Genomic DNA, 26310 nt, shown 5'->3' with positions numbered 1-26310 from the left:
CCCGGGCGCGGGAAACGAGAACGCTACCGCACGACCACGAGCTGCGGACCTGTCTATGCAGTGTCGGAGCGTGTTCGGGGCTGTTCCGAGTGCTACGAGGTTCGTGGCTCAACGACCCAGGACATGAAAATTGAGTGGTGATTTAATTACCGAAGCCACGTTTGTTCACGTTGTCTCCTTGGTTGGTGGTACGCTGTTGGAAGTATTCCTGGGAGCAACAGCGAGTGTTCGAGTTGATGAAGATTTAGCCGCCGTGTGGGGGAATTAACTATATTTGTCGGTTTGAAATTCAAGTGCGCCAGCGGAATTTTCTGCCTTGTGGTCGTTGGTGTTCTCGCTACCTGCCCTGGTCGCTGACGTAAATTCAGGCAGTGTCCTTTCCTCACCTGTTGTCGCTGTCCAACATGGTGTGTAGTTTTTGGCAGCTTAATGTATTTTTGGTTGTGGGCGGCTTTGTCTGAAAATTTTTGGCTTTGGAATCATCGTATATTGGTCGGTGGTTAGCAAGACGTCAGTGGGTCCCTGACTGTCTGTTGGTTGTGTTGCCGGCGGATCGAGTATAGTTGGGCCGACTTCTTGTCTCACCTAAGCGAATGTTGTTTTCAAGGGCAGACCGAGCCCCCTGGAAACTTCTGAACGGCGTTGCCTACACTACCTTTCTTGTTGGCGTTTAATTGTGTATTTTTAATGGCTCATAGCTGATGGTTGGAATGTACGAGGGCAGTTCAATAAGTAATGCAACACATTTCTTTTCTCGGCCAATTTTGGTTGAAAAAACCGGAAATTTCTTGTGGAATATTTTCAAACATTCCCGCTTCGTCTCGTATAGTTTCATTGACTTCCGACAGGTGGCAGCGCTGTACGGAGCTGTTAAAATGGCGTCTGTAACGGATGTGCGTTGCAAACAACGGGCAGTGATCGAGTTTCTTTTGGCGGAAAACCAGGGCATCCCAGATATTCATAGGCGCTTGCAGAATGTCTACGGTGATCTGGCAGTGGACAAAAGCACGGTGAGTCGTTGGGCAAAGCGTGTGTCATCATCGCCGCAAGGTCAAGCAAGACTGTCTGATCTCCCGCGTGCGGGCCGGCCGTGCACAGCTGTGACTCCTGCAATGGCGGAGTGTGCGAACACACTCGTTCGAGATGATCGACGGATCACCATCAAACAACTCAGTGCTCAGCTTGACATCTCTGTTGGTAGTGCTGTCACAATTGTTCACCAGTTGGGATATTCAAAGGTTTGTTCCCTCTGGGTCCCTCGTTGTCTAACCGAACACCATAAAGAGCAAAGGAGAACCATCTGTGCGGAATTGCTTGCTCGTCATGTGGCTGAGGGTGACAATTTCTTGTCAAAGATTGTTACAGGCGATGAAACATGGGTTCATCACTTCGAACCTGAAACAAAACGGCAATCAATGGAGTGGCGCCACACCCACTCCCCTACCAAGAAAAAGTTTAAAGCCATACCCTCAGCCGGTAAAGTCATGGTTACAGTCTTCTGGGACGCTGAAGGGGTTATTCTGTTCGATGTCCTTCCCCATGGTCAAACGATCAACTCTGAAGTGTATTGTGCTACTCTTCAGAAATTGAAGAAACGACTTCAGCGTGTTCGTAGGCACAAAAATCTGAACGAACTTCTCCTTCTTCATGACAACGCAAGACCTCACACAAGTCTTCGTACCCGAGAGGAGCTCACAAAACTTCAGTGGACTGTTCTTCCTCATGCACCCTACAGCCCCGATCTCGCACCGTCGGATTTCCATATGTTTGGCCCAATGAAGGACGCAATCCGTGGGAGGCACTACGCGGATAATGAAGAAGTTATTGATTCAGTACGACGTTGGCTCCGACATCGACCAGTTGAATGGTACCGTGCAGGCATACAGGCCCTCATTTCAAGGTGGCGTAAGGCCGTAGCATTGAATGGAGATTACGTTGAAAAATAGTGTTGTGTAGCTAAAAGATTGGGGAATAACCTGGTGTATTTCAATGCTGAATAAAACAACCCCTGTTTCAGAAAAAAAATGTGTTGCATTACTTATTGAACTGCCCTCGTATATGCTTGTAATTGTGTTTTTAAAATCAAAGGTCTTCAGCCGTTTTAAAAGTAAGTTTTTCTAAATTGGGCAAGTCATACACTGTCTGAAGATAAAGCTTGGGCCATCTGCGTGTTGAAAATTTATTGTATTGTTTTAAAGCATCGGCCTTCAGCTGCTTTAAGTGTTAAGGTTCTTACTAATCAAGTATTACATGCTTTCAAGATAAAGCTGCGGGCCTTCTGCCTGCTGAAAATTTATCGTAGTTGTATTGTCCTTAAAATGATGGGCCTTCAGCCGCTTTAAAATTTGGGATTCTTACTTATCAAGTCCTACATCACTTGGGCTTAAATACCATTTAAGGTTGAAAGCTTTGGTCCTTCTGCCTTGGAAAAATGGTTGCAGTTTGTTTTTTACAAAGGCCTTCATCCGTTTTGGACTAAGGTTTCTCATTGGTCATTAAGCTTGGGCCTTCTGCCTATTGAAAGGTTATTGTACACTACTGGCCATTAAAATTGCTACACCAGTAAGAAATACAGATGATAAACGGGTATTCATTGGACAAACATATTATACTAGAACTGACATGTGATTACATTTTGACGCAATTTGGGTGCATAGATCCTGAGAAATCAGTACCCAGAACAACCACCACTGGCCGTAATAACGGCCTTGATACGCCTGGGCATTCAGTCAAACAGAGCTTGGATGACGGGTACAGGTACAGCTGCCCATCCAGCTTCAACACGATACCACAGTTCATCAAGAGTAGTGACTGGCATATTGTGACGAGCCAGTTGCTCGGCCACCACTGACCAGACGTTTTCAATTGGTGAGAGATCTGGAGAATGTTCTGGCAGGGGCAGCAGTCGAACATTTTCTGTACCCAGAAAGGCCCGTACAGGATCTGCAACATGCGTTCGTGCAGTACGTCTGTATTCCACTTCTTTGTGTATTGGTTCTTTCTAACGAGCCTCTTAACCTTCAGCCTACTTTTCATAATTAATAAATTGTGTTCTGAGCCTGTATCTGTTCCTGGGTACGTCTTGGGCCTTAGAATCCAGTATCTGATTTCGGAATTTCTGAGTGACCATGATGTAATCTAACGAGTCTTCCGCATCTCCCGGATTTCTCCAAGCGACTGTACACGCTCGTTTGTATTACTATTGACTCCACTATTATGGAACATTGAACACAAGTCATCCAAGAACCAGCGAGGATCTGCTCAGCGCGTGTTACACAGAATGAGGGTGGGGAGGGGGGGGGGGCGGGTGTGTTTAATGCAGAGCTGGCATTTACGGGAGGCAAACGCAGCAAGTTCGCGGTCTAGTAATCTTAGCTTGCCTCGCCTTCGATTGCAGGGCATCATTTTTAAAAAAAGATCTGACGAAGTTTCTAGTTTTAAAGATCAGTGAAATTCGGCGTCAATTTCGTAATCCGGAGGCTGCGCCCCTTCACACTAGAGATGGGCCAAACGGTTATTTTGGAATATCAGTTATTGCGGTTAGGGATATTTTTTCCGAGTTACTTATAATAGATATTTGTAACTATAAGTTATTTATGTAAGCGAGCCGGGTAACTCTGGGTGCCCGCGAGACGGGAGCTGCTAGATTTCCTCAGCTAACTTACATGCTGACTCGGAGTTCTTTCCAATGAATTTCTTATGGGTGGAATTTAACTTTTGTCGCTTAACCTTTAGGCAGTATTGGTGTCCAATCTGTGAAGGTAGCCAACTCGCTGTGCCTCTGTTATGCAGCCCAGTCGTGTGGTGTCAGAGCTCATTTTGTACTTCTTTTGTTAATTAAAAGTTTTCAGCTCTTTTTGTTTTATTTTGGTCGTGTCGCTAAATCAGCGAAACGTCCGTTGTGATATTTAACTTTTTTCAGTTGGTTTGGTAGTCGTGCAAGTTCATTCTAGGTACGGTACCGTGCCGACAGTTATTATTGTACTTTACGCAGGTTAACGGTATTTGCACGTGTGGGCGCATGTGATCACCTTAAGGGCAACAACAATCAACTTATTTATAAACTCTGTGGGACCTATTGATGGCCGGTGGTTATCTCCTTAGAAGTAAGAAACTACTCGGTCACTGTAATATCTGTTCTCTCTGGAAATACCACTGTCTGCTACGACCTACTGGAGTCTGGGACAGAGTTATCAACTTCGAGGTTACCTGTCGTGGTAGCCTGTAACCCCCATAGAAAAATAACTGTGAGCGAAAATTAACTGCCTGAGAAAAATAACTTACAGATATCATAGTATGAAAGCTTTCACGACCGGATGACATATCTTCTGGTAAACCTTCCGGGATGTAAGGTCGTGGTCCATGAAACTCTTCAGCTCCTAACGTTTCGTCCAGAGCTGCGCTGGACATCTTCAGAGGGGTGTTTCTCCTCCGGTGAGTCGGCAAGACTTTTTGCCACACTCGGTATTTTAAGCGCACCCGCTTCGCGGGCACGTCGCGCCAGCTGGGCTGCCGGATTTAGCGCACTCGCAGCCGGTCTGCGAATCAGCACACAGGCGCCTGCGCTCACGCACCGCGCGATAGCTGCTACACGTGACGGGACATCAGCGAGCGCGCGGAGCGCGCACAATAGCGGCTGCCAGCGCCGTGAGACATTTCCTCAAGCCGGCGGTTATCAGAGCGGGCGTTACGCAACGCAGATAAAGCCGCCGGCCGGGCCCGCCTTTCTGGGAAGCGCGCGGCGCGGGCTGGCGCAGGCGGCGGCGAACGCCCCGCGCCGAGGCCACCGGCTGCGTGCACCGCGCGGTTGCATAACCCAGGTCCGGCACAGGGGCCGCTCTGTCGACACGTTGTAACCACCTGCCTAAGGCTGCGGTCACAGAGGCTCCGATATCGGTGGATTCCGCCGACGTCCGACATCGGCCGGAGACGGCCGATCTTTTTAAATCAGTACGCCTTCCCGTGTGGCACCTGAGGCATTACGTGCGCGGTCACACTATAGCCGATCTTATCTCCCGAGCGGACGACAAACTGTCAAATTCAAATAAGTTCGGTCAGATCTTCCGACGTTCTCATGCACGTAATATGGAGCTTTTAGTCCAAGAAAGAGTGAGTTCGTAGCATCCTGAGGATGAAAATATTATAATAGGAATCTATTGACTGAAATCGCAGGTTTATTTGAAACCTCAAACAGGCAACATCTTTATTAGAAATTTTAGGCAAAGATTATAACCTCGAAAAATAATTTGTTGAAGTGTAAAGGGTGGCGTACCTTAGATGCTTACAGCTGCTGTACTGAATCTTTTTTGTGCTACGTTGTCATTACTTGTCTACAAATTATTATCATTGCTCACTCGCACTTTATGCCAGTGGGATAATGATTCTATTAATACGAACTGGTTTGAAAAAATGGTTCAAATGGCTCTCAGCACTGTGGGACTTAATATCTGAGGTCATCAGTCCCATAGAACTTAGAACTACTTAAACCTAACTAACCTAAAGACATCACACACATCCACGCCCGAGGCAGGATTCGAACCTGCGACCGTAGCGGTCGTGCGGTTCCAGACTGAAGCGCCTAGAACCGCTCGGCCACACCGGCTGGCAACTTGTTTGCAGATGTGGTATACGGTATTTCCACTTTTAAGTGCTTTAGGTCTTGAGAGCATCTTTTGCTACTCTTTATTCTTCTCTTTCACTCGTGTAGTAAATGATAGTCATTGAAGGTTTTAAATAAATACTGCGAAACAGAGTGTTTATGTTCAGATGTTCAAATGTGTGTGAAATCTTATGGGCCTTAACTGCTAAGGTCATCAGTCCCTAAGCTCACACACTACTTAACCTAAATTATCATAAGGACAAACGCACACCCATGCCCGAGGGAGGTCTCGAACCTCCGCAGGGACCAGACGCACAGTCCATGACTGCAGCACCTTAGACCGCAAAGTGTTTATAACTTACTTTTCAAGGTCAACACCAATTGTCTCAAGTATGCAACAGATCGTTTCTCCCGTCATCTCATACATTCAGAACTTGTCTGGTTACTCCGGTAACTGACGACAGAGTGTATAGTAGTCGCCACGTTCTCTACGAGACAGGAAAGCTCATTCACACGCGTATATTTCAAAGTAGAAGTTGCAATGCAGCACTCGTATCCAAGCACATAGGTGTCGTGGTGTTCATTCCACACTAAGTGGTTAAAATCTAACTTACTACATACACTACTGGCCATTAAAATTGCTACACCAAGAAGAAATGCAGATGATAAACGGGTATTCATTGGACAAATATGTTATACTAGAATTGACATGTGATTACATTTTCACGCAATTTGGGTGCATAGATCCTGAGAAATCAGTACCCGGAACAACCACCTCTGGCCGTAATAACGGCCTTGATACGCCTGGGCATTGAGTCAAACAGAGCTTGGATGGCGTGTACAGGTACAACTGCCCACGCAGCTTCAGCACGATACCACAGTTCATGAAGATTAGTGACTGGCGTATTGTGACGAGCCAGTTGCTCGGCCACCATTGACCAGACGTTTTCAATTGGCGAGAGATCTAGAGAATGTGCTGGCCAGGGCAGCAGTCGAACATTTTCTGTATCCAGAAAGGCCCGTACAGGCCCTTCAACATGCGGTCGTACATTATCTTTCTGAAATGTAGGGTTTCGCAGGGATCGAATGAAAGGTAGAACCACGGGTCGTAACACATCTGAAATGTAACGTTCATTGTTCAAAGTGCCGTCAATGTGAACAAGAGGTGACCGAGACATGTAACCGATGGCACCTCATACCATCACGCCGGGTGATACGCCAGTATGGCGATGACGAATACATGCTTCAAATGTGTATTCACCGCGATTTCGCCAAACACGGATTCGACCGTCATGATGCTGTAAACAGAACCTGGATTTATCCGAAAAAATGACGTTTTGCCATTCGTGCATACAGGTTCGTCGTTGAGTATACCATCGCAGACGCTCCTGTCTGTAATGCAGCATCAAGGGTTACCGCAGCCATGGTCTCCGAGCTGATAGTCCATGCTGCTGCAAACGTCGTCGAACTGTTCGTGCAGATGGTTGTTGTCTTCCATACGCCCCCATCTGTTGACTCAGGGATCGGTGTGTGTGTGTTAACCTTTAACGCTGCAAGGGCGGGACGGATCTGGATGAAGTTTGGAATGGAGATAGCTTATACCATGAATTAAAATTTAGGGTACCTTATAAATACCTATCTACAAAGGGGTAGGGATACGGGTGGAGAAGAAGTGTAGTCCAAAACGCACGAATACCCATATTTTATTCATCCAGTATTTGAGAATGAGAGCACATAATGGTTTGCAAATAGATGTACACGTAATATCAAACTTTTATGAAACATTTTCTCGATGACTGCCCCCAAAAAATAATGAAAGGAAAAAAGAATTACGGCTTATTCGTTTTTCCCTCTTCATGCAATAAAACTATTGCATGAAGCGTGACGTTTTAATTCATTACTTCTTTACTACGAGCTGTATTCGCAACACATTTCGCAGAGAGTATTCACATATGTTGCTGAATGTACCTACAAAAAAGGGTATTACTACGATACATAGTCCAATAGATATGACGTCAAATACTTAGATGCTTGAAAAACTGCCGCATCATGCATCACGTTTAATATATTACTTCTTTACTACTTACTCTATTCACAGCACATTTCGCACAGTAGCCACGTATGCCACTGGATGTTCGTTCTACATTATATCAATGGACAGCCCATATCTCAGGAGATACGACGTGCCATCTGGGTACAAATACGTGTGAAACATTTTATATACGTTTGGCTCAAATGGCTCTGAGCGCTATGGGACTCAACATCTGAGGTCATCAGTCCCCTAGAACTTAGAACTTTAAAACAATACAATGAAATTTCAATAGGCAGAAATTCCAAGCTTTATCTTCAGACAATGTAAGACTTGCCCAATTTAGAAAAACTTACTTTTAAAACGGCTGAAGACCTATGATTTTAAAAACACAATTACAAGCATGCAAATTCCAACCATCGGCTATGAGCCATTAAAAATACACAATTAAACGCCAACAAGAAAGGCAGTATAGGCGCTCAGAAGTTTCCAGGGTGCTCGGTCTGCCCTTGAAATCTTAACATTCGCTTAGGTGAAACAAGAAGTCGGCCCAACTATACTCGATCCGCTGGCAACACAACCAACAGACAGTCAGGGACCCACTGACAAGACGACTTGCTAACCACCGACCAGTATACGAGAGTTCCAAAGCCAAAACGTTACAGACATAGCCGCCCACAGCCAAAAATACACTAAGCTGTCAAAAACTACACACCATGTTGGACAGCGACAACAGGTGAGGAAAGGACACTACCTGAATTTACGTCAGCGACCAGGGCAGGTAACCGGAACACTAACGGCCAGAAGGCAGACAATTCCGCTGATGCAATTGAATTTCAAAGTGACAAATATAGTTAATTCCCCCACAAGGCGGCTAAATCTTCACCAACTGGAACACTCACTGTTTCTCCCAGGAATACTGCTAACAGTGAACCACCAACCAAGGGGACAATGTGAACAGACGTGGCTTCGGTAATTAAATCACAACTCAAATTTGAAGTCCTGGGTCGTTGAGCCACGAACCTCGTAGCACTCAGAACAGTCCCCATACGCTCCGTCACTGCATAGAGACCGGAGCGGGCCCGGCCGACTGCGGCGTGTGGAGACTTACTTGCTTGCTGATCCGCTCCAACCGAGATCAGGTAGTGCACAAAATCCTGCACAGGTAGCACTTTTGCTATTATGGCTGGCTATAGAGACAGAATGACTCAATTTTTCAAGGACTTGTCGAGTCCATGAGCTGCTCTACCACGCTGAGCGTAAGGAGGTCCGACACGATATTAGTAGGTATCCCATGACTTTTGTCGCCTCAGTGTATTTCTGCCAGTAATCTGTGTCCGAGTTGCGAAGTATGTTTCGTGCAAGCATTCGGGCGTAGCCGGACGTGCCCGTGGACTTGGAGAAACAAGAAACTTCATTGGTCAGAACAGACAACAAGTTTCTATTAAGCCATGGCACTATCACAATGATCGTGTGCCCACTGCAGAGGTAAACGGCGATGTTTTCGGGAAGGTGAGAGCACGTCGAGGGGTCGTCCGATACAGAACCGCATGTCTAAAAAATATATGATGAATGGTGGATGGCAAAACACTTTTTCCTGCACCAGCATTGTTTCCTCTGTCGTCAGATCTGCCACAGTTTGCGTCTGATCTCTCTTTACCCAAGGGGCAAGCATCTGACCTCCACATTCGGTGATGAGGCGTGGACAATACGTTGTTTCCTACACGGAGTTTCACCGTCCTTCAGCCATCTTCCACAGATACAAACTGCAGTAGCACGTAAAGAGCCAACAAGCTTCGCCTTTTCTGAAATGCTCGTTTCCAGATGCCGGGCCGTAACAGATTTCCTTTTGTCAAAGCTGCTTGCGTCAGCGGATTCTCCCATTTGGGGCCCGTATCGTCACTAGAATCATTGCTCATTCATCCATGCTGCGCTTATACAGGGCTATTACAAAGGATTGAAGCGATTTCATAAATTCACTGTAGCTCCATTCATTGACATATGGTCACGACACACTACAGATACGTAGAAAAACTCATAAAGTTTTTTTCGGCTGAAGCCGCACTTCAGGTTTCTGCCGCCAGAGCGCTCGAGAGCGCAGTGAGACAAAATGGCGACAGGAGCCGAGAAAGCGTATGTCTTGTTTGAAATGCACTCACATCAGTCAGTCATAACAGTGCAACGACACTTCAGGACGAAATTCAACAAAGATCCACCAACTGCTAACTCCATTCGGCGATGGTATGCGCAGTTTAAAGCTTCTGGATGCCTCTGTATGGGGAAATCAACGGGTCGGCATGCAGTGAGCGAAGAAACGGTTGAACGCGTGCGGGCAAGTTTCACGCGTAGCCCGCGGAAGTCGACGAATAAAGCAAGCAGGGAGCTAAACGTACCACATCCGACGGTTTGGAAAATCTTACGGAAAAGGCTAAAGCAGAAGCCTTACCGTTTACAATTGCTACAAGCCCTGACACCCGATGACAAAGTCAAACGCTTTGAATTTTCGGCGCGGTTGCAACAGCTCATGGAAGAGGATGCGTTCAGTGCGAAACTTGTTTTCAGTGATGAAGCAACATTTTTTCTTAATGGTGAAGTGAACAGACACAATGTGCGAATCTGGGCGATAGAGAATCCGCACGCATTCGTGCAGCAAATTCGCAATTCACCAAAAGTTAATGTGTTTTGTGCAATCTCACGGTTTAAAGTTTACAGCCCCTTTTTCTTCTGCGAAAAAAACGTTACAGGACACGTGTATCTGGACATGCTGGAAAATTGGCTCATGCCACAACTGGAGACCGACAGCGTTCGACAGGATGGTGCTCCACCACACTTCCATCATGATGTTCGGCATTTCTTAAACAGGAGATTGGAAAACCGATGGATCGGTCGTGGTGGAGATCATGATCAGCAATTCATGTCATGGCCTCCATGCTCTCCCGACTTAACCCCATGCGATTTCTTTCTGTGGGGTTATGTGAAAGATTCAGTGTTTAAACCTCCTCTACCACCAAACGTGCCAGAACTGCGAGCTCGCATCAACGATGCTTTCGAACTCATTGATGGGGACATGCTGCGCCGAGTGCGGGAGGAACTTGATTATCGGCTTGATGTCTGCCGAATCACTAAAGGGGCACATATCGAACATTTGTGAATGCCTAAAAAAACTTTTTGAGTTTTTGTATGTATGTGCAAAGCATTGTGAAAATATCTCAAATAATAAAGTTATTGTAGAGCTGTGAAATCGCTTCAATCATTTGTAATAACCCTGTATAGCTTCTGTGCCGCATCAAGTTCCCTCAGCAGCACTACGTGCTATTAACTGACGCGGCTGGCGGTCGTCAAAATGTTTTACTTCATTGGTGTTCTTGGTCCGTGATGGCGTTCACAGGCCCACTCGTGGGGCACTCGGTCAGATGCCTTTTCTAGCTGGTAGAAGCCAAGGTGTAGGTGCCTTGAATTGTCGCGGTGTTTTTCAATAAGCAGGCGAGCGGCATGCATAGCATCTGCCAGCTCACAGCCATTCACTAAGCCACATTGAGTATAGTGGCCCCGATAATTTTCCAAATTCTTTTATAGGTGATGCGTTCCAAGTCCTTCATAGTGTGCGACAGAACACGTATCGGGGGGGGGGGGGGGATACTTGCTATGTTCAGCTGGGCTCCTCTTCTGCTGTCAATATATATATATATATATATATATATATATAACAAGTTTTCGTTAAGCCACGGTACAATCTCAACAAGTTTTCGTTAAGCCACAGTACAATCTCAACAAGTTTTCATTGAGCCACGGTAGAATCTGAATTCTCAATGATCGTGTGTCCACTGCAAAGATAACTGGCGATGTCGTTGGGGACATGAGAAACGTTCAGTGATCATGCGATGCAGAGTCGCATGCTCAACACTGTATGATGGAAGGTGGACTTTGAAACACTTGTGCCAACACCAGCTTTGTACTCTGTCGTCAGATCTTCCACAGATTTAATATATTATTACTTTTTATCAAAATTTCACATACAATGGAGGGTGTTACAACATAAAACAGGAAAGTAAGGAACTGTCTGTTTGTACCTAACAAATTATAAACAGTGTGATAGTAAACTGAAGCATTTCAGGATTCGAAGATATGTTAATGGAGTTGGAAAGGAGCTCAGTAAATAAAAACAAATTGTGTATTGTAAGGTTACCAAGGTTGTGGTGAAAGCATAGGTCACGTCAATCACGAGAACCTTCAGAGATGTGTGGTGAGTCAACCTATACGTTAACATTGATAAGCAAACTGGGTTAACAGTAACTTCCGTAATCGGAACGGAAATCGGTACTTTAAAATTAAAAAAAAAAATAGAAAAATAATGGCCAGATGCGTGTAGGGGTCGCGCACTGATAGTTGCATATAAAATTAATTATACACAGTCCATTCATCCTGGACATAGAGACTCTCGATGATTTTTGGTTGTCATCGCCATTCATACTGACATCATATCGGTCTCAGGGATTCCGAAACTTTCGAGAATGTTTTAATTTCAAGTTTGAAGTCGGATAACAGATAACAAAAAAATATTTCTTCCGTCAAGTAAATTAATAATTTTCTGACTTTTTTCCTTTACTTGTAGTGGGAAACCTATCTGCTTGTCAAATATCGTGATTCTACGACCAAAGGAAGTACCCATCCGTTTTCAATGAGTGAGTTTGCGAATATCAAACTGTGTGACTGACTCAGAAGTTTCACTATTTTTACATCGCCAAGGGACCTTTGGTCTTAATCTGTGGCATAATTTTCAACTTAATACGTCTGCCCATTACTGAGAAAAAGGGGTTTGAAAAGTCGGACAGACAGACAGACAATCAATAAAGTGATGTTATAAGGGTTTCTTTTTTACCGATAGTGGTACGGAATCCTTAAAAAACTGCAATGTAGTTTACTATTGGTGGCTTAATATTTACTAGATTGTAGTGGCATGTTTCAAAGAAAACAATTAACTTGCCTCTGAAATTAAAGCATACTATTTACAAATCACTACTGCTTGCCAAGCAGCTTCACATCGAAGAGTGTGACTTTCTGTGCAGCAAACAGAAAACATCAGTTCTTGAACGTAGGTAATCAGACAGTTCGCGAAATGGGTGATTAATGAAGTAAATTCCCAATTTTCATCTAAACTGATTCTCGATTTCAGTTGAAAAGGGACTTGCCGAACGCTATTGCACCTGACTGCATGTAATTATTCCAATCTGGACCCTAAATAACGAGGAAAAGTCTGTATGGAACTCACTTTTAATTCCTTATATTGTTATAAATCTGAATCTGATTTTTACTGTCAGCAACAAATGCATTTGGGAGTAACTGTGCCGGGAAGTGGGTGAAAGAATTCCAAGAGCCTTAAAGAGACCTCTGCAAGATGCGCAGTTATTCAGTTTATACAACTTTCTTACCTTTCGCTCCTGCCGAATGAATACTTTATTTTCTCTGGGTTCGCTACCCCTGAAGATAATTCCATAAGACAACTCCCAGTTGCAGTTTCCTGCTAGCTCGCTACGGCACAATACTCGTCTGTATGAGATGAAGACGTAACCTGTTTGCTGTGAACCACTTGTAAGTTCTGAAACGTGTTCTCCTCTCGTCGTCTGAGATGCTGTGGAACGAGTCCACGTACTGCAGGCGCGCGAGACAAATTGCGCAACGTTCCGGTCCGAAGATTAATTAGGAAACGTTTATTGGGGGAGCCGGATCAATTCTCCGCAGTTCTGCTCTTACAAAACAGTCTTAATATGGGTCGGCTGCCTCACTTTGACCTACGAGACAGGGTTAAACTTGTCACTGCTCTAAAAAGAACGATTAATGCCCTGTAGGTATCCGCCTGCGTCCAACAAGATTTTTAGGTCCGACGACTGGATTGGAAACTGAACACCACTAACAAACACCGCCACCGGTTGCGAGCTGACTCATAACAACTTTCGCTGACAATCTCCACAAAATACAAAACAGGACAAAGATCGAGAGTTAATAGGTCAAAAGTCACACAAAACACCACAGTCCTAGTTTCCACGGAAACAAATACTATAATTTATCGACTTCGATTAGCCCTAGCAAAGTCCATCTTACTGTGAAATGGGTCCAGCTAATATGTATTTAAATTATGAACTGACACTATGATGCCTCGTCTTCACCACAACTTTTTCTCAAATTCCATTTTTTCCAATTTATATCATGTATGCAGATGACATAGTGATTCAAAGCGCAAGTTGAAAAAAATGTACCAGAATATGGACAATTATACACAGAAGGTAGGGCTCAAAGCGAATCGAGACAAAACAGAGTTCATGCAATTAGGAAGAAGACAAGAAGCGGTAGAATTTCTTGAGATGGATGGCAAGAGGTTGAAGAGAGTAGACCAGTTCAAATACTTGGGATCTTCGAATAAGATCTTCACTCTGCAGCGGAGTGTACGCTGATATGAAACTTCCTGGCAGATTAAAACTGTGTGCCGGACCGAGACTCGAACTCGGGACCTTTGCCTTTCGCGGGCAAGTGCTCTACCATCTGAGCTACGCAAGCACGATTCACGCCCTCTCCTCACAGCTTTACTTCTGCCGGTACCTCGTCTCCTATCTTCCAAACTTTACAGAAGCTCTCCTGTGAACCTTGCAGAACTAGCACTCCTAAAGAAAGGATATTGCGAAGACATGGCTTAGACACAGCAGGCGGGATGTTTCCAGAATGAGATTTTCACTCTACAGTGCAGTGTGCGCTGACATGAAACTTCCTGGCAGATTAAAACTGTGTGCCGGACCGAGACTCGAATTCGGGACCTTGCCTTTCGCGGGCAAGTTCCCTACCATCTGAGCTACCCAAGCACGACTCACGCCCCCTTCACAATCTTAATTTGCCACGAAGTTTCATGTCAGCGCACACTCCGCTGCAGAGTGAAAATCTCATTCTGGAAACATGCCGCCGCTGTGGCTAAGCCATGTCTCCACAATATCCTTTCTTTAGGAGTGCTAGTTCTGCTAGGTTCGCAGGAGAGCTTCTGTGAAGTTTGGAAGGTAGGAGACGAGGTATTGGCAGAAGTAAAGCTATGAAGAAGGGGGCGTGAATCGTGCTTGGGTAGTTCAGATGGTAGAGCACTTGCCCGCGAAATGCAAAGGTCCCGAGTTCGAGTCTCGGTGCGGCACACAGTTTTAATCTGCCAGGAAGTTTCACGTGGATCTCGATTTACAACATATAAAATGGACATCAAGGAAAGAATAGCAGTGGGAACGAAATGCATGCATTCCGTCAAAGAGACGCTTGGCTCTAAATCGATCTCAGTGAACACTAAGATGAAAATCTACAACACAATGATATGCCCAGCAGTAATGTGCGGTTCAGAAACATGGAACATGACTAAGTGAGAAAGGGAAAAACTATTAATATTTGAAAGAAGAGTAATGAGGAAGATATGGGGACCAGGTTTAGATAACGGAGAATGGAGGAGGAGGAAAAACGAGGAAATCTACCTTCTGATGCGACAACCAACTATCCTACAGAAGATAAAGAGCAAAAAAATACAATGGGTGGGCCATGTAGCCCTTATGCCAGATGTAAGAGACGCGAAGATGGCACTAGCGGGGAAACCAAACACCAAACGCCCCACTGGACGACCAAGGCAGCGCAGGATGGACGATCTGGCGAAGGACCTAGCAGCCCTGGGAATTGAAGACACCTGAAGGAACCGGGCACAAAACAGAAAGAAATGGAGGCAGTTTGTGGAAGCAGGGCGTGGTCTGCAGGGCCTGTGATCGCTGAATATCTGTCTATCGTTAATTTTGTAAAGGTTCGCAAGATTGCCTCATTCCAGGGAAAATCTGTACCAGAAGTCGTTGTGATTTAGTTGTTTAATTTTTCGTTGCTTGGCCAACTAAGGATCCATTTGGGCAGTGATATGTATGCTATCATTAACACCAGATGGGTAGATCATACAACTGAGAGAACACGAAGTTGTGACGTCAGCTTGAAGCGGCGAAAGTCCACAACTCTCTTGTGTTGTGGCACAACGTGATAGGTATAAAAAGAACTCGTTGTGCTATGTGATCGTCACGAAATTGTTGTTTAAGTACACAGAAATCATATTATGTGGTACTAAGCTGTGTTTGTTTGAGTTTAATGCTACATAACATGGACGCATTTTTCCGATCCGTCCAGCGTATCTGTCTTCACCTGCGGGACCTTCCAGAGAGGGACCAGGAGAAAAACGGAGCACGTTGGACCAAGCAGCGCTGCAGAAAAGCATGAAGATTAGTGTGGACAGCCGTAATGGACGTTTAAAAAGAGTACGACATATCGGCCTTCAGGAATCTAAAGTATCCTTTACAAATGAACTGGGTGAAAATAGTGAAAGAATATTATTTTCATGTCTAACGAGCCATCCGTGTAGTCGCATTATATTGTGTATATTGTGATTGATTATCATTCGGAAGTGGAGATCTATTCGAAAGCAGTTTCATTAAACAAAATTCTCGTCACTGAATTTATTCTTAAAATTGTACCGGTAATAGAAAAGCGTGTTTATACAACTAACTGTGATGTGCATGCCTCAGTGTTTTAGCAGAAAAATATTATTTGGAATTGCGTGAAAGTTTTACTAAACAGTTAATGTAAATTTTGAAAAGTTCCAGCTGTTCCTGACAGTTCATATCCACAAAAACAGCGCATACTTCAAAGACTTGAGCTCTTTTATTTACAAATGTTCCAGTCGTGTTGTATATGCAGAGCACAAAATTAATCGCAATTATACGTTCTCCGTTACTTTTGTCTCATTTCCACTTCACTAGGAATCGCCGCTGAGCTATGACCTAACTGTACATTTGTTTGCCGTTGCCTCTAGGTGGCGGTAATATCGCGTACACAAGGTGGTGTATTGGAGGAGCTGTCATGTGCAGATACGTCGAAGTTACATGCTGTGAGAGCCGGCCGAAGTGGCCGTGCGGTTAAAGGCGCTGCAGTCTGGAACCGCAAGACCGCTACGGTCGCAGGTTCGAATCCTGCCTCGGGCATGGATGTTTGTGATGTCCTTAGGTTAGTTAGGTTTAACTAGTTCTAAGTTCTAGGGGACTAATGACCTCAGCAGTTGAGTCCCATAGTGCTCAGAGCCATTTGAACCATGCTGTGAGTCCATAGACCTACATCCAGATAGTATGGCTGCAAATGGTCTTTGTAATGTACAGACGGTAGCAGAGCTAGGATGGGGAAGGTGTAGGCACATTTATTTGGTCCAAGCCTTGTTGACACAAAATTATTATTTAACAATAATTGGTTATACGTCCAAGTTAATACAATTAACAGTTTAAAAGGAAATTTTAGCAATAAATTTTTTTAAACATTCTCTAGAAGAACATGCAGCCCCACTCTGAAACATTAAATAAAGGTACTGTTAGTAAAGGGTATATTATATAGTACAATAGTGCAACATGTACAAATATAACAAGTACACCAGAAAATATTGAACTTGTGATTTGTACTACATGTAAATCAAATCTTAAAAAAAAATCCAATTAGGCAAGAGTGCAACAAAGTCCCTACTGCCTGCTTAAAAAAAAAGTGGCAGTGATATGCAGTTTTTTTTTTACAAAATTTCTAAATTATTTTATATCAGTTAAGTAAGCTACAAGACCAAGACAGAAATAACATTCACGACTGGTGACATGAGTAAACACTGTCAAGCTTTCAATTTGACGACGGTTGTGTTATCTAGCAAATTTTTCATTTAAATACTCGCCCCCCCCCCCCCCCCGCGTTCCAAAATCAATTCAGTCAGTCTCGAAAAGAAACACAACTTAATACACAAATATGGCAATATCAAGAAATAGATGGGTTTATCCCAAGCAATATTAGTAGATTTAAGAAATTTGCAATTTCAACGCACCAATTTTAACAAAGTCTAATGTAAGAATAATTAGCACAGACCTTTCATAAATGATCGATGATAGTGGATACCGTGCCATACACAATCAAACAAATTAAGAATTATTCACAGTAGACACCTGGCACATGATGATATTCTCTGAAGTATTTCAAATCACAAGATGTTGGCAGCAAGTACCAACCACATAATAAAGTAATGATCATTAAATATAATAAAAGTATATGAAAATTTCGGCCTTAGCCAAGTGACGAGAACCACACCAATGCAGTTTCCTGTTACACTCGAGTGCTAGGCCCAACAAACAACAGCTGGTCATGGAGAACCACGCTAAGCAAGCGAGCATTCCGTCCTCCCCACATGCTCGCAAACAACCATACTCATCGCAGTCCTTAACCAGCAGGCACCAGTTGACTCCCCGCCGCTTCCCCGTCCTGTACATCTCCCGACCCAGCCGTCTCCCAGAACTGTTGCTCCGCGCACCAGCGCCAACAGCGCTCAGCGGTCACGCCCCCTATCGCTGCGGCGAAAACAAGTGAAATAATCTCGCGGGTAATTCAAATGAGCTGAGCCGTGACATGGCTCAGTCTCCAAGTAGCGAACATAACCATTTCCAGTCAATGATCGGTTCAGCTGGACCAGAGGACATGTAAACACAACCCACATGTAGTGTCCCTTTTGCAATATTCACCATTATCGAGGCGAAACGTAAATAAAAATGACAGTATGTGACTCAAAATGAACTGCAAACATCGATTTATCTGCGAAAGGTAATAACACTAACGGTAAAAATATACAATACAGATCGGTAGATGCAGAAAAGACATTATTTTTATTGTATGAGATTATAATGTGTAAGTAATTAAAATAAGTATTATTATCTTTGTAAAACACAATGCAATGCTCATTCTTCTGTCTAGTCTGTTTTGTTCTGCTCGTTCTGGTGTTAGCTGGAATAAGGTGCGCAAGATTTTGTGCTGCGCTAGCATTCGTTTCTGTCGCAACTAATTGCAAATATTTAATGGTGTAAACTGTGCCCTAGTAAGAATATATTAGTATAAAGTGATCTCCGTGTGTTACTTCAAGAACCTACGCCACATTTATCTTATGAAAAGAATATTTAATGAAAATTATTTAGCATGTTTCCAGCTGCTGCGGAGCGAGTAGCAGTGATCTCTGACTGTTAACAATTAGCCGCCATTACGCGGTACATTTAAAAATATTTTTTCACAGCACAATGTCTGATAGCCGGAGCGGAAGAAATTATGTAAAAATATTCAGTGAGATTAATTGAAGGGCCGGCCGAAGTGGCCGTGCGGTTAAAGGCGCTGCAGTCTGGAACCGCAAGACCGCTACGGTCGCAGGTTCGAATCCTGTTTGTGATGTCCTTAGGTTAGTTAGGTTTACGTAGTTCTAAGTTCTAGGGGACTAATGACCTCAGCAGTTGAGTCCCATAGTGCTCAGAGCCATTTTTAATTGAAGGAATCCAGTGAAATAATTTTATTAAAACTTGTCTATTTTCTGTGACAGTAATAATTTCAGATGAGTGAACTGGAGCTGAGTAATACTACGCTATTGCATTTACACTAATTTGTAGGGAGCCTGGCGTCGATAAAACCAGATATAATACGTAATTGGCATCCTACGAAATTCATTATTTTGCTTATTATATCTCTTTTGTATTTTTTTGAAAGCTAAACGTAAAAACTAACTTCACTAAAAATCAGTAACAGATCACGATACATCAAAGAACAAACAAATTTACTAGGAGAGTGTTTCCTCTAAATAAATAGTTACATTATTTTTTTAAGAGATATAATAAATGATTGGACTGATGGTCCTTTAGCTTCTTTTTACTCATTTTTGAAGGCTGATGTGTAAATCATTTCTTGACATAAAGACAAAACATCTTACAACTTGGATCCGTGGTTCTGTCGGGTCTGCGCCACAGTGGAACCCTACCGTTAGCTCTTACCAACTGAAATCTCAATTGACATGACTCAGCCAGGATTTCATAAGTCGTCTAGGGTCCACCGACATGGTCACCAGCCCAGGAGAGGTTGTGCTGTTAGGAAAAGCACTCACATCGGTCGCCTACTGCTATACCCCATTAACGCTAAATTTCGTCGGACTGTCCTGACGGATACGTTCCTCGTACGTCCCACATTGATTTTTGTGGTTACTTCACGGTTTCTTGTCTGTTAGCGCTATACAACTCAACGCAAACGCCGCTGCACTCGGTAGTTAAGTGAATGCCGCCGGCCAGTGCGTTTTCCTCGGCCAGACGTAATGTCTGTGGACCGCTGAATACTGAATTCCCCAACGATTTTCGAAACGGAATGTCTCATGCGTCTAACTACCATTAGAAATTAATTCCCGTCGTGCAGCCTAGTCACGTCGGAAATCTTTTCACATGAATGACCTGAGTGCAAGTGGCAGCTCCGTAGGTGCACTGTCCTTTTATACCTCGTGTATGCGGTATTACCGCCATATCGCCATCTTCTGACTTTGTCACCTCAGTGTATTTCAGGGTACAATGAACGGGCTGATGTGGAAGCAGAATCGAGAAGTATTTCCATTCTGCGTTCTCGTGACTTTTCGTGGAAGCCATGTTGTAATCAGATAAGAAAAGAAATATCTTGGGCCGGCATGTTCAGACAGCTGAAGTCGGACATCTAGATAGTACTCTGATTTGGTGCCGCCCACCAGGTATTCCTCTCGTGTGCTAACCTCTTATTGTCAGAGTAGCACTTGCAACCTACGTCCTTAATTATTTGCTCGATGTATTCCAATCTCTGCCTTCCTCTGCAGTTTCTGCCCTCTACGCACGGACGTATATAAAGGGGGGGGGGGGTCCAGGGGGTCCGGAACCCCCCCCCCCCCCTTCCTTAGTTTACATAAAAACGTCAATATTAGAAGAATACCCGATTTGAAACCCTGTGCCACAAAATAGTCGCGCACTGCGCTTGGTTGACGTAGTGACAAGCCATGGAGGAATGAGGCTGCAAAAAACAGCTGTGCCCTGCGGCGGGGTGTCTACCCCCACCCCCACTATATGTGCAACGGAAGTGAATGCTATCTTGCCAACCTTAGCGGAACTACGCTACGCGTATTGGACTTTTTTGGACTTCGTGGCATTGTGGCAAAATTCTGAAATTGTTAAAAAATGTAGCGGAATTCAACTTTCTGTGGCGAAGTGTAAAACCGTTGTAAATTTTCACTGACAAGTACAAAACATGTAATATATGCACGGGAATGCAGATACCGAACAGTCTTTCTCCATGATGACAGACATTAAAACTAAAAGACTTATTAAGCTTCCAGAATGAGATTTTCACTCTGCAGCGGAGTGTGCGCTGATATGAAACTTCCTGACAGATTAAAACTGTGTGCTGGACCGAGACTCCAACTCGGGACCTTTGCCTTTCGCGGGTAAGTGCTTCAATTCTGCCAGTACCTCGTCTCCTACATCCCCTAGGCTGTGGCTAAACCATGTATCCGCAATATCCTTTCTTCCAGGAGTGCTAGTTCTGCAAGGTTCGCAGAAGAGCTTCTGTGAAGTTTGGAAGGTAGAAGACGAGGTACTCGTAGAATTAAAGCTGTGAGGACGGGTGGTGAGTCGTGCTTGGGTAGCTCAGTTGATGGAGCACTTGTCTGCGATTCTCAGTCCAGCACACAGTTGTAATCTGTCAGGAAGTTTCACTTATTAAGCTACTTGCAGAAACCTTAAGTGACTTGTTGAAAGTATGACTAGACATCCAAAATAAGAACCGTTATTGATCATTATTATATTTCGTACACAATTACGGAGGAACATTTCCGCAAGTTCGAAAAACGTATCAGTTATTATCTGAGAACTGAAGGTGATCAAAATATTGCTGCATCAACAAATTCATACATTTCACTGTGATTTTAATAAACATTGAAACGTTTCATACACATGATGCTAAAAGAAACCTTGTAAATTAATTGCTTACGCCTTAGCCAGCTCAGATTCCATATAAAGAGGAAAATTACCTGTCGCATCAAACTACAATTACTATATTAACATCAACTATTTGAACGAAGCACGATATTCAGGTCCATCACTGGACACTGTCGTCTTACCTGTCGCTGATCGTTGAATGCCCCAGCTGGAAAGATATGGAATATATTTGTTTATAGCTTAAATTATTTATTTTGCCCGTATATCGTCAGGAATTATGTACACTATATCATAAATTACATTTGAAACTGTTGTGGAATTTGGATGTGCTCATAGCGGAACTAACTTACTTTTGGCTGGCAACACTGAACGGAACCGATCAGTGTGTTCTGTCGCTTCCCCTTGGGCAGTCACAATTAGAGTGACGAAGTTTCAGGCGTCATGTGTTAAGCCAGCTTAAACTGTGCGTGCGTGTGTTTGGTTATTAAAAGAGTCGTGTTTGTAAAATAAAAAAAAAAAAAACTATGAAACGGACATTATTATTAGTAAGTTAGCAGCAAGACGTAAAAGGCTAAATGTAACACTTTAAATTAAAGTAATTAATGTTTATTTTTAAAATTAACTTACGACCTGAAGTTACAGGAAAATGCCAAAGTGTCACAATTTAAATACAAAGTCTAATATACTAATATTATTGCTTAATATAAATGATTAATAATTATATTCAAAAATATATAATTACCTTCAATGTTAGCTTACAATTAGTCCTTTTTCATAAATAAATACCTCAACAGCTACAATACATATGTTTTATTTAAAGACGCTTGGATCAATTACTGTTTCTCTACAGTTTTACCCGCATGTAATATGGATGCTAACGTATTTGTGAGTTTTTTAATTTCTGCTTGATTGACTCTATTGGCGTTAACAGCAAAACCTTTTTATGTGGTGGGCGAAGACAGGGTTACCTTCCTAAGTGATAGTGTTGGACCCCCACCATGTAAAAGCTGTAGGTACGTTTCTGCCCTCTACAGCTCCCTCTAGTACCATGGAAGTCATTCCCTGATGTCTTAACAGGTGTCCTGTCATCCTGTCCCTTGTCCTTGTCTGTGTTTCCACATATTCCTTTCCTCTTCGATTCTTCTGTTCCAGTTTTCCCGCGATCCAAGTTTCACTACCATACAATGCTGCACTCCAGACGTACATTCCCAGAAATTTCTTCCTCAAATTAAGGCTACGTTTGTTACTAGCAGACTTCTCTCTGCCAGAAATGCCTTTTTTGCAGTGCTAGTCTGCTTTTGATGTTCTCCTTGCTCCGTCCGTCATTGGTTATTTTTCTGCCTGGGTAGTAGAGTTCCCTAACTTCTTCTACATCGTGACCATCAATACTGATGTTAAGTTTCTCGCTGTTCTCATTTCTGCTACTTCTCATTACTTTCGTCTTTCTTCGATTTACTCTCATTCCATATGCTGTACTCATTACATTGTTCACTCCATTCAGGAGATCGCGTAATTTTTCTTCACTTTTACTCAGGATAGCAGTGTCATCAGCGAATCGTATCATTAATATCAATTCACTTCGAAGTTTAATTTTATTCCTGAAGCTTTCTTTTATTTCCATCATTACTTCTTCGATGTACAGATTGAACGTAGAGGCGAAAGACTACATCCCTGTCTTAAACACTATTTAATCTGAGCACTTCGTTCTTGGTCGTCCACTCTTATATTCCCTCTTGGCTCATTTACATATATTGTATATTACCCGTCTCTCCCTGTAGCTTATTGCTATTTTTCGCAGAATTTCGAACATCGCCGGCCGCAGTGGCCGAGCGGTTCTAGGCGCTTCAGTCTGGAACCGCGCGACCGCTACGGTCGCAGGTTCGAATCCTGCCTCGGCCATGGATGTGTGTGATGTCCTTAGGTCAGTTAGGTTTAAGTAGTTCTAAGTTCTAGGGGACTGATGACGTCAGATGTTAAGTCCCATAGTGCTCAGAGCCATTTGAACCATTTCGAACATCTTGCACCGTCTTACACTGTCGAACGCTGTATCCATGTCGACAAATCATATGAACGTGTCTTGATTTTTCTTTAGTGTTGCTTCCATTATCAACCGCAACGTCAGAATTACCTCTCTGTTGCCTTTACCTGTTCTAAAGCCAAAGTGATAGTCATCTAACACATCCCCGATTTTCGTTTCCATTCTTCTGTATATTATTCTTGTCTGCAACTTGGATACATGGGCAGTTAACCAGATTGTGCGATAATTCTCACGCTTGTTAGCTCTTGCAGTCTTTGGAACTGTGTGGATGATATTTTTCCGATAGTCAGATGATATGTCGCCAGACTCATACACTCTACACACCATCGTGCATAGTCGTTTTGTTACCACTTCTCCCAATGATTTTAGAAATTCTGATGGAATGTTATCCATTCCCTTCTCTCTTATTTGAATTTAAGTCGTCCAGAGCTCTTCTAAATTCTGATTCTAATGCTGTATTTCCTACCTTTTCTAAATCGACTCCTGCTTCTTCTATCAGACCAGACAAATTTTCCCCCACATAGAGGCTTGGAAGTATTCTTTCCACCTCTCCGATCTCTCCTCTGCGTTTAACAGTCGAATTTCTGTTGCATTCTTAATGTTACCACCGTTGCCTTTAATTTCACCGAATGTTGTTTTGACCTTCTTGTATGCTGAGTCTGTCCTCTCGACAATTACGGGGACTGAGTGTTTGTGTTATTCATCATTCAAAGTGGCTAAACTGGACTGTGTACAGATTGGGAATGTGTACAGACGCTGATGACCACGCAGTTGAGCGCCCAACAAACCGACCACCACCACCATCATCATCATCATCTGACAATGATTTCTATTTTGCTTTCTTCAAATTTTTCATGCAGCCATTTCGTCTTAGCTTCCCTGCACTTCCTTTCTCAGCGACTTGTATTTCTGTATTCCTGAGTTTTGCTTGGTTCAAATGGCTCTGAGCACTATGGGACTTAACATCTCAATTCATCAGTCCCCCAGAACTTAGAACTACTTGAACCTAACTAACCTAAGGACATCACACACATCCATGAGGCAGGAGTCGAATCTGCGTCCGTAGCGGTTGCGCGGTTCCAGACTGAAGCGTCTAGAACCGCTCGGTCACACCGGCCGGCATTCCCGAGTTTCCCGCAACCTTTTTGTACTCCCTCCTTTCATTAGTCAACTGATGTAGTACTTCTGCTACCCACGGTTTCTTCGCAGTTGTCTTCTTTGTACCTACGTTTTTCTTTAGAACTTCTGTGACAGACCTTTTTAGAGATATCCATTCCTCTTCAAGTGGACTGCCTGCTGAGCTATTGCTTACTGGTTATTGCTACGTACGCGGGGATCTCAGAAAGTACGTAAGACACGTCGTCTCGCGTTGAGACATTATGCAACAACCGTGGCGCTTTGTCAAAAGGCAGTAAATGTTTCGGGATTCCTGTAAACACAGTTCCGCTGCGGTACAGATAACAGGTGCGTCACACTGTGCGATAGAAATGGCGTGGCAACCGGAAAGATGATATAAAGTACGCGGGACAATACGATTCTTGTAGGCAAGACGTATAAATTGGACACACATACTCACCGTGATATTCTGGTGGTATGTGGAACAAATGTAGTGTCGCGTCAGGGCGTAATGAAACGCTGCCAAGGATTTGACCAAGGGTGCAGGGACATGCTTGTTGCTGATCGGGGAGCAATGTCATCGACCTCGACCACTGACGACAATGTCGCTTAGTAGAGGAACTTATGTGCAGCAATCGCAGAGTAACTAGAGCAGATTCTGCTCAGCAGGTACGCATATCAATAGGAAGTGCTCATTCCATCGTCAGAGCTAATGTAAAGTATCACCTGCACACAAAGGCGCAACTTTTATGGCGTCTCTGAACTTCCTCGAGCATTAATTCGCAGTGGGTCTTGTTCCCAGGCCACATCATTATGGCTGATCAGACATGGGTCCATCATTTCACAGCTGCAACAAAGGGAGCGTCTATGGAATAGATAGACACCTCTTCGCCTGTGCGAAAGAAATGCAGAGTTGCGCCATGAGCAGGGAAGTTCACGGTCACCATATTCTTCAGCTGTGAAACAATTGTGTACACAGCGTTTATGGCAAAGGGCAGAACCATTCATGCCAATCCATACTGTGCAACAGTGACATTGCTGTGCAAAGTCACAAAGAACAAGAGAGGTGGAAAATTAAGCAAAGCCATTGCTCTCTTGCATCACAATCCATGTGGCTCATACAAGCTTTCCTTCAACGTCTTCAATGGGAAGTTTGGAAGCATCCACCATAGGGTCCAGATATTACATCATGTGGTATCCGTCTTTTCGACAAGCTAGAAATAGATTTTTCCTGTGATGAGGATGTTCACGGAACAGTTCTCGAATGGTGTCATTAGTAGAATTTTCTGACTGTTCTTTACAGAGAGATGTGGCAAAGTAAGCAACGAGATCATGTAGGTGACTCTCCCACTGAAAACTCCACTCTCTCGTAAACCTTACTGAGGTACATGTAAATTACGGTTACAGCAAAACGTGTAATGTTTTTTCTTAGGTCTGACCCAGGAGCGGCCAAGAATTTTGCGCAGGAGCTGTGCCCTAGCGTGAGTGCTGTAGCGCTCTGTCTCGCTGCACACTTCCCCCGCCACCACACCATGTTGTCCGAGCAAGAGGAAGGGGGAGAGGAGGGATATTGCGAACGGGCGGCTTTTAAATTGCACTGCACACGATTTGGTTTTACACTTCACATTCCTCGACAACATACATCAAAAATGTTCACTATTATTTATTTTTGATGCCCTGAAGACATAATATGACTTATCTGGCGCAA

General features: G+C 43.8%; 1 protein-coding gene across 2 annotated transcripts in view; it reads left to right on the top strand.

Moving 5' to 3' along the window:
* LOC126481412 (inositol 1,4,5-triphosphate receptor associated 2-like) overlaps positions 1-26310 on the top strand; it is a 700219-nt gene that overhangs the window by 29137 nt on the left and 644772 nt on the right. The window lies entirely within an intron of this gene.

The sequence above is a fragment of the Schistocerca serialis genome, chromosome 5 (genome assembly GCF_023864345.2).
Source record: "Schistocerca serialis cubense isolate TAMUIC-IGC-003099 chromosome 5, iqSchSeri2.2, whole genome shotgun sequence".
NCBI lineage: Eukaryota > Metazoa > Arthropoda > Insecta > Orthoptera > Acrididae > Schistocerca > Schistocerca serialis.
Note: the sequence above shows the minus strand (reverse complement) of the source record. Positions and strands in the feature narration are given on the sequence as shown.